Raw genomic sequence first — 8,302 nt, 5'->3', positions numbered from 1 at the left:
GGTTATTCATGAAGGACATTCTAATTGTAACACAATGATTTGAAAGTTTGTTATGCAGCCACACTGTATTTGTGTGTGATGGGACAAGATTGGTCAGATAGTAGAAAGTCTGGAGAAATATCTGAAAGCTATATTTGAACATTTTGTAACTGCCTCAAAAACTGCCACAGACTGTGATAATATATTATATACCGATAACTGAATGAAGGAAATCTGATTCAGAATGGCCTTGCCAATTAGTTGGCTTACCTGTACCATAATTTTTCAGTAATTTTCATACTTAAATTGTGCCAAATCTCTGAACTTCAACTATGCTTGCAATTATTAATCTAAAAATAAATTTGAATCAGACACATTTCCGTTAATTGGTTTGAAGCAAATAAAGTAGGCTGCGCAGTGTCACCAGGGGATATTGCAAGTTACTTTTCTAGTGGTGCTAATTCTTCTTAACCAGAAACAAATCTTGTGGAGCAAAAAAAACAACAAATGCGGCTGACATTCACAAAAAAAGGAATGCTTGGTACTGTTGACAACTCGGTCAAGAAACACATAAAGTCTCTAAGCGGTGCTTTCAGGTTCTGAATCAGGATCAAAAAATCTTTGTTCAGAACCTTGTTTATGAATTGCCTCATATTGGAAACAGCTGATGTGTGACATCATTTTCAACTCCTGTGTCAAGTCAGACTCAATTCGCTAAGGTGTGTTTCCATTCCCCCTTACTGTAAATGCATCAAGTATTCTCCGCAACCACCTCAAGCAAGCGTATAAACTTTTTTGAGCATTAGTATTGTTTTTTTTTTTTATTTGTACCTTTTCCATTTACCATGTGAATAGGTTCACATGATTTATAGCAAATTTAGAAAAAGGCAATGGAAACCCTATATGAATGCATCCTCCAGTTGCAGAAAGAGTGACTGTTGATCCAAGGTCAAGCAGCATAGACAGGCCTCTTTCATGCCAGTCTTGAGGCGATTCTGAACAGATGTTGGCACAGCCAGCTGGACATGGCGACCTTGAGGAAATCTCGAAGGGGGAATCTCTTTGGCAGCGTGGGCACCAATTCTCCCCCCTGGCAAAGGAGACCCAGAGCAGCAGCGTATAAGCAAGTGATATGTGTGTGTATGTGTCTAGAAACCAGCATTGTGTGTCATTCAAGCTTCAGTGAAAAGGTACCAGTGAATCAATCACATGCCCTGTGTAACACAGCACTAAATGAAATTCAATGGACTGATTGAGTGAGTGATGGATGATTCACATACATACAGCCAGAATTAAGTGATGGAGAAACACTCAGAAGGAGAGTGGAGGAGGTGAGGGTTGGTTAGACCTCTGAGGACTACATGTGGTATGTGTGTGTTGCTGTGTGAGTGAGTGTGTGTTGCAAAAAAATTTAGACATAGAGGGTATAGACTCTGAAGGCTGAGAGCCCTGAGGAGCAGCCGTGTTCGTACCCCACATCTGCCCTCCCAGGATACAACAGAATGTGTGTGTGTTTACTTCTGTGTGTTCATGAGTGTGTGTGGTTACCATCTGGGCAGAACATCAGGGGTACGCTTGGACTGCACGGTGAGCCAGTCCACTTTTAATCTGCCCAGCGCCCTCTCCCCACCAACGAAGGTCACCGCCTCGGCAAGGACAGCACTGTCACCCCTGTAACACTGACGGCGGGGGTCGGCACTGGCTATCCATAATAGATGGCAGCTGGCTTTGGTGTACATCTTCACTTTGCCTGGGGCAGCGGTGTGAGCCCATCTTTCATTCCCAAAACTCTGCTAAGCTAATGTGCTGTGTTAATGCTTGTGTGAATCAGGAGGAGTATTCAGTCGTGTGTTTCCCTTGTAGCTACCGAGTGTTCGTGTCATTGCCAAAATAGGACAGACAGTGCTTCAACAAAGGAAACAATTATCTGAAGGTATCACAGCGTGGCAATAAATTCAACATTAATAGTTTCTAACTGCATCAAGAAGAAGAAATGAGATGTGAGGAACTTTAATGTGACAGCAGGCCTTTGGTAAACCTCTACAGTATATATTAGAAATCTGGTTTACACAGTTACCGTAGTTGCTCTCATGTAAAAGTTCTATTTCCTTCTTCTCTTGCTATGAACAAGATAGACAATTACATTCACAGGCTTGTGTCAGGTGTCTGTGCAGTCCAGCTCGCCCATCAAGAATATTTTTTTCCAACTTGCCAGTGAGACTAAAACCATTTTAAATGCAAATGACCTAAATAAGATTAGCGAGGTAGGCAGTCCGCTCCCTGTTAATTATCACACGCAGTAGTCAATTAACAGCCCTAACGATGGGACACTTAGTGTGCGTTAACCCAATTTACCACGGCTGAGAGGCAGGTGGACACAGTTACAAGGGGTAACTTAAGGTGGAATCTTGAGGAGGAGGGGGTCACATCTGTATTGAGCTATTCCTCTCTGTTAACAAAGCTCAGGGGTCAGTGACTTTGAACAGAGCATTAAAGAAATAGAAACTGTTGGTAATGCCATGTGGTCTCTCCTGGCCTATGCACCACAACATGATTGCGAGTTGGACACCATGTGGGTGGAGGGAGAGTCGGGACTCATCTGGGGGTAATAAGAGTTATCCAGGATGAGTTATCCAGGATGCTGCTCTGCAATTAACATCATTAGCCACGGCGCGGATTAAAGCGTGCTCTGATTTAACAGTTGTCACTAGGCCTTGGCTGTGAGTGGCATGGGTGAGTGACAGGTCGAAACAGAGTTCTCATTTGAATATCTGAGTGTTTGTATAGAGTATGTGCTTACCTGTAATTGTTTGTGCACAGGAATATTTGTGAATTTGCATCTGTAGCTTCTGGCATTCTTGTTTCGTGTGACCTTGTAAACTAAAAAATCAGTGCTTGCACGGAACTCTCTAGTTTTAAGTGTACAGATCAAATTAAGACAACAGAGTACCAATACATCTATGACTCAAACTGTGTCAAATTTTGGTATCAGACGGTGAATCAGACATGAACGTCCATTTAGTTTTACAAAGAATACAGGTAATGCTAAAATATGCACTCAGTGAGTCTGGAAAAAGTTTAATGAGATCTGACCATATAAAAATGTTTTTTGCAGTTTCAGTTATTAGTGTTTTAGCAATTATATTTATGGTTCAAATCACATTAAAGCATATTTTAATGTCTTTAAAGAACATACTGATGTGTATGAGGACACTACAATGTATTTGTAATCTAAAAGAATATTATAACATCCATGTTGCTGCAGGAAAAGGGTACATTTCTTTAGTTACTTTGCTGGTTTAATATTGATTTGTATCTTTTTGTTTTGCAATCCTCTCCCTTACGTTGCTGCTTACTCCTCCACCTATTGTCTGCATCGAGATCTTAACCTCAGAAAAACATTTTGGCTTAAATGTTACGAATAAATTACCATTATGTGCAAGACCATAAATGAATAAATAAAAACCTCACGAAGCAGCTGAAAATTCCTGTTTAATGTCGTATGAGTTTTTGGGATTTTTAGAAGCTGGTCCAGCAGGCCAGTCCATAGGTATGAATGTTAAAATGCTCACTTTTGCAGGTCCAGTCAGTGACATTCAGGCAGCTCTATCAGACAGCCTCTATAAAATGACACATCTGCCCCACTAACATAAATCCCCATCACAGTTGGGCCCTGCCCACCTATTTCCATCTGTGTAACCAGAGCTCTGGGCGTCAGCAGGAAGTGTACTGGTGTGAGCGGCCTATTGATCATTGATCTGGCGCCATTGATCCAAACCTCTTTCCCTCCCACTCTACTGTTCTCTCCTTCTGTAATCTCTTCGGATTTACGGGGACATCCTCTGACGCCAGTCTCCCAATGGAATGCACACATAAACTCAGCTAATGAGAATAAATGGCGGGTCTGACGTTTTTTTTTTAAATTTTATTTTCCAGCTTTGGTCAGTGTTGTTAACTACAGATCCTTCACCCTGTGATGCTTCTGAAAGTTATTTTTGTCTGTAGAATCATGACTTTGTATCCTCCGTAGTTTTTCAAAACAAACAAAACCTGTATTTGATACAATAATCATGCATGTGAGAGTGATACTGCATTCAAACATGTGAGGAATGGTTAAATATGGCACACTTACATCTTGGTCTCTTCATCAATGGCACAAATGTTTGAGAGTAAAAGCCACAACAGTATGATGTGCAGATCAATATCCACATGATTTACAAACTACAGGGCAGGTAATCACTGAGTCTAAGAGTATATGAAATATACATTACAGGAATTCTGATATAGTGCAGACCGCAGACTTTGATAAATAGTTAAGCCATTAATTTTTGTCAGTATTGATTATACAATCCAGAGAGTTCACCAGAATCATCTGTCTTGTCTTCTCCTTTTCACTCGATCTTCTTCTGAGAGCTTATTTATCATCTGATTTATGATCAGATAAGCAGCTGTTGGTTAAAACACAATGGAGATGAATAAAAGCAATAGGAAGTAAAGAGTCCTTAAAGTAATTTTAACAAATGACTTGACTTTGTTTGCCATACAGCCTTTTCTGGGGGTGTAGTTTTAATTTAATCAAAGAGATTTCTTTGGTTTGTTCATTTGAGTAGACTAGTCTAACAATGCACCACAGATTGCTATATGAACCCTTATTTGTCAACATGCTACTCTCATTCTGAGCTTCTGCCTCCACTTTGTTCCAACTGAAAGACATTTCTTTTTTTTTTCCCCCACAGTGCTTTTTAGTTATGTCTTCCAGCAACTTAGAATCTCCCCGCTCCAACCAGCACAAACATGGCTACAGCTTGTCATTACACTAACAAATGCACTGGGACTCCTGATTTAGTGAGGCGCTCTGGCCCCTGATGTATATTAATACCACAACAGTACTCCTCTTACCCAGGGTTCATCATTCATCCAGGTAAAAGAGGTGGAATTGAAAAGCAGTCCTTGTTTTTGCTGGAACCTGGATCACAGTCATTTATTGTGTCATGAGACGGGGCGGCTTCTCCGCATGTCCTTCACCTCCACATGCAGTGCCAGCTCCTTTTAGATACTAAATTGTATTTGTGTGTAATTTTGAGAAACATGTCGATGTCAACACTGGATGACAAACTTGAATATTTGTGAGTGAGGTGAGTCAGATGTGGTTTTGTGAAATTAAATGTTATTTGTTGTTCTTGCTGTAATTTTATTTATGATATTTTTGTTTAAATTTGTCTGTGCGTGTGTGTGCTAGCGACTGAAGCAAAACACTAAAGTAAAAGGATTTGCATTTCATTTCATGCATATTTTTAATCATATCTCTTTCTGGCTCTGCCCAGCATTCCCATTTAAGTCTGGTGAGGTTCTCATTGAGTGAGTGGTGCTGCTCTGGGTTCAGTTAAGTGATGACTGCTGATGACAGATGTCCTCCACCACATTGCTAGCACTTCTCCCAGACAGACCGTCCGTCCCTTTTTCATCTCTTCCTGAGTGGACGTGAGGGCTCACCCGGCGATACAAGACAAATAACACTTCTGCCAGGCCATCACTCTTTCCAGCAACAAGGCAGCTTACCTTTCACTTCACTGTAGCCAATGTAGTAACAGACTCAGCATCACCTCCTGGAGTGCTATAAGTCCTGCCACAATGTGCATGGGTATTAGTATGAGTTGCTACGTCTATTCAGGGCTTGGGTTAAAGTCTGTGTGTTTTCTTTTTAAATGGCATGTATTAATTTGCTGCAAAGTGTTAATTATTTCATCAGAAACTAAACTCCAAAATAATTGAGACAATAATCTGCAAAAAAAAAAACTGAATCCAATGATTTACTCATATTATCAATATCAATATTTTATAATAAAGTGTGAAAATAGCATGATACGTTGAAAGTCAAACATTTTACTATTTCATGAAATATATTAGCTCATGTTGAATTTCATGGCAGTTGTGACACAGCCGTGTTTACGGCTCTGTAACATCCTCTCTTCTTTTAACAACAATCTGTAAATGTCTGGTGAACTAAGGAGACCAGCTGCTGGACCTTTGGGAGAGGAATGCTATCCCATTGCTGTCTTGGTTTCTAGCCGCTCGACAGTTCTGGTCTGCTTTGTTTTAGTTTGAGTTTCATAATGCAAAATGTTTGGAACTGCTGAAATGTCCTGATTCAGGGAGGCCAGTCCAGCTCATATGGGAACACATGTTGCTCTAAAACATGTATATGCCTTTCAGCACTGATGGAGCCTTTCCAGATCAGCAAGTTGTCAGTTCTATTAGCACTAATGCACCTCCATACCATCAGAGGTAAAGGCTTTTGAACTGAACAAGACAGATGGTTCCTCTCCCCTTTTGTCTGGAGGATGCATCGTCCATGGTTTCTAAAAAGAATAAAAAATTTTGATATGTCTGACTATGGAGCAGTTTTCCACTTTACCTTAGTCTATTTTGAAATTAGGTTTTTCCCAGACACGCGTCTTTTTGGATCTTTTTCACGTTAGACTTCTTCGTGTGATACAGATTTTACCTTCATTCGTGGAGGGCAAGGTGAACCCTGTTCACAGACAATGATTTCCATGTGAAATTCATGCATGTTTTTAATGCATTGCTGCCAGAAGGCCCAAAGATCACAGGCATTAAATACTGATTTTATGCACCATGATGTCTCCAGATTCTCCAAATCTTTTGATGATATTATGTTCTGAAGATGAAAGACTAGTCAAAGCCTACATAATTCTATGTTTTGTAACATCATTCTTAAATTGCTCCACAATTTATAGACGCAGCTTTTTGCAGATTATTGTTGAACTTTTGCCCATATTTTTCTTTTGAGATTCCCTACTTCTCGAAGTTGCTCTTTTTATACCCAGTTATGTTACAGACCTGTTGGCAATTAACCTAATTAATTGCAGCATGTTCCTTCAGCTATTTCTTTTTAGTATCACTTAATTTTTCAGCCTTTTGTTGCCCCTCTCCCGACTATTTTAGGACCTGCATTATATTACAAAATTTTACATGACTATATAATAAAAAAAATATAGATGTGCTTTTTTGAATCTATTACAATTCATATTAAATATAGAGTTTTTCAGTTCTCTCCAGTGATGATGTTTTTACATTCCTTGAAATGCATCGTTTGAATTACGATACCAGCATTTTGCTACTTTATGCCTGTTATACTGGTTTGCAACAGCTGTCTCAAGTTTAGGGCATGTTGTAGGTATTATCGTTTCCGGAGCAATTGTCTCAAATCACTTCATGAAAGAAGTACACGGTGAGTATATTGATAAATCCCAGGAAACATTTTGACGTGCTGCTGAGGGATGAGATGGAAGATCATTACCCACAGCTATATGAGAAGTGATATATCGTAACTGAAATTAATTAGTCTAAATAGGAATTTCTCAACCATGAAACATTGGTTCAGAATGCAAACTTGTCAAACTTGTAAGCCTAAGCCATGCTTAAGATGTCAGCTTTGCTTTTAAAATAGGGTGATAAGAGGAGAGGAAATGTGCTGCACATAAATGTGCAACTTAATTACTGCAGTACATGTAGTACATGTAAATCCGGTCTCCTTTTTGCATGATTACATGCAAAAAAAGTGCTCAGATATCAACTGACTAGTCTGTGCGCTCAACATTTTACACTATTAAAATGATCTTTGTACAAAAGAAAAGCTTTTTTTCTTAAAAGAAAGGATTTTTTTTTTCTTCCTGACTTGCAAAGTGCAGTAAATGGGTTGTCTGTGTATCGGTGTGTGACTAGTCTACCTATTACTCAGGAGGATGCTGGTGTGAATGTGCTTATATGAAAGAGGAGCTTCGGTTGAGTCTCGACTCATGATTCGTTAACTTCATAGGCACTCTCGGGGAATCCTCAGGCCACGCTCCCCCTGCCACCGCCCTGGGCAATTATGCTCCTTTGAAATGCAAATAGTGGTGTGTGTGTGTGTGCGTGTTGGTGAGTTTACATACAGGTCTGTGTATGTCTCCATGCACAACTGTGGGTTTGAGTGTGTTTCCCCGTAACTTATCTTGAAAGCACCTAAATCCTCTGGCACCACACTGCAGCAGTAGTCAAATACAATAACATCTAAAAGCTCTGTTAGCTTGCGCTCGCTTGGTCCACAGAAAGGACCCTCCAAAACGCAGAGCCGACAAAGAACATACCTTCAATTAGCCAACGATTAACATTTTAGAGGAAGTCTGTGTTTGGGTCCCCCGGGCTCTCTGCACTCCCCACCGGTCTCCTTTTCATATTTAAATCTACAACATAAAAGTTAGTCATATCTAATCCTAAAATATATTTTTTCTATTTTTTAAAGAGATAATTTGTGAAGTTT

Source organism: Leuresthes tenuis, unplaced genomic scaffold (assembly GCF_036924035.1).
Source record: "Leuresthes tenuis unplaced genomic scaffold, fLeuTen1.0.hap1 SCAF_13, whole genome shotgun sequence".
NCBI lineage: Eukaryota > Metazoa > Chordata > Actinopteri > Atheriniformes > Atherinopsidae > Leuresthes > Leuresthes tenuis.
The sequence above is the reverse complement of the archived record's forward strand: the minus strand, read 5'-3'. Positions refer to the sequence as shown.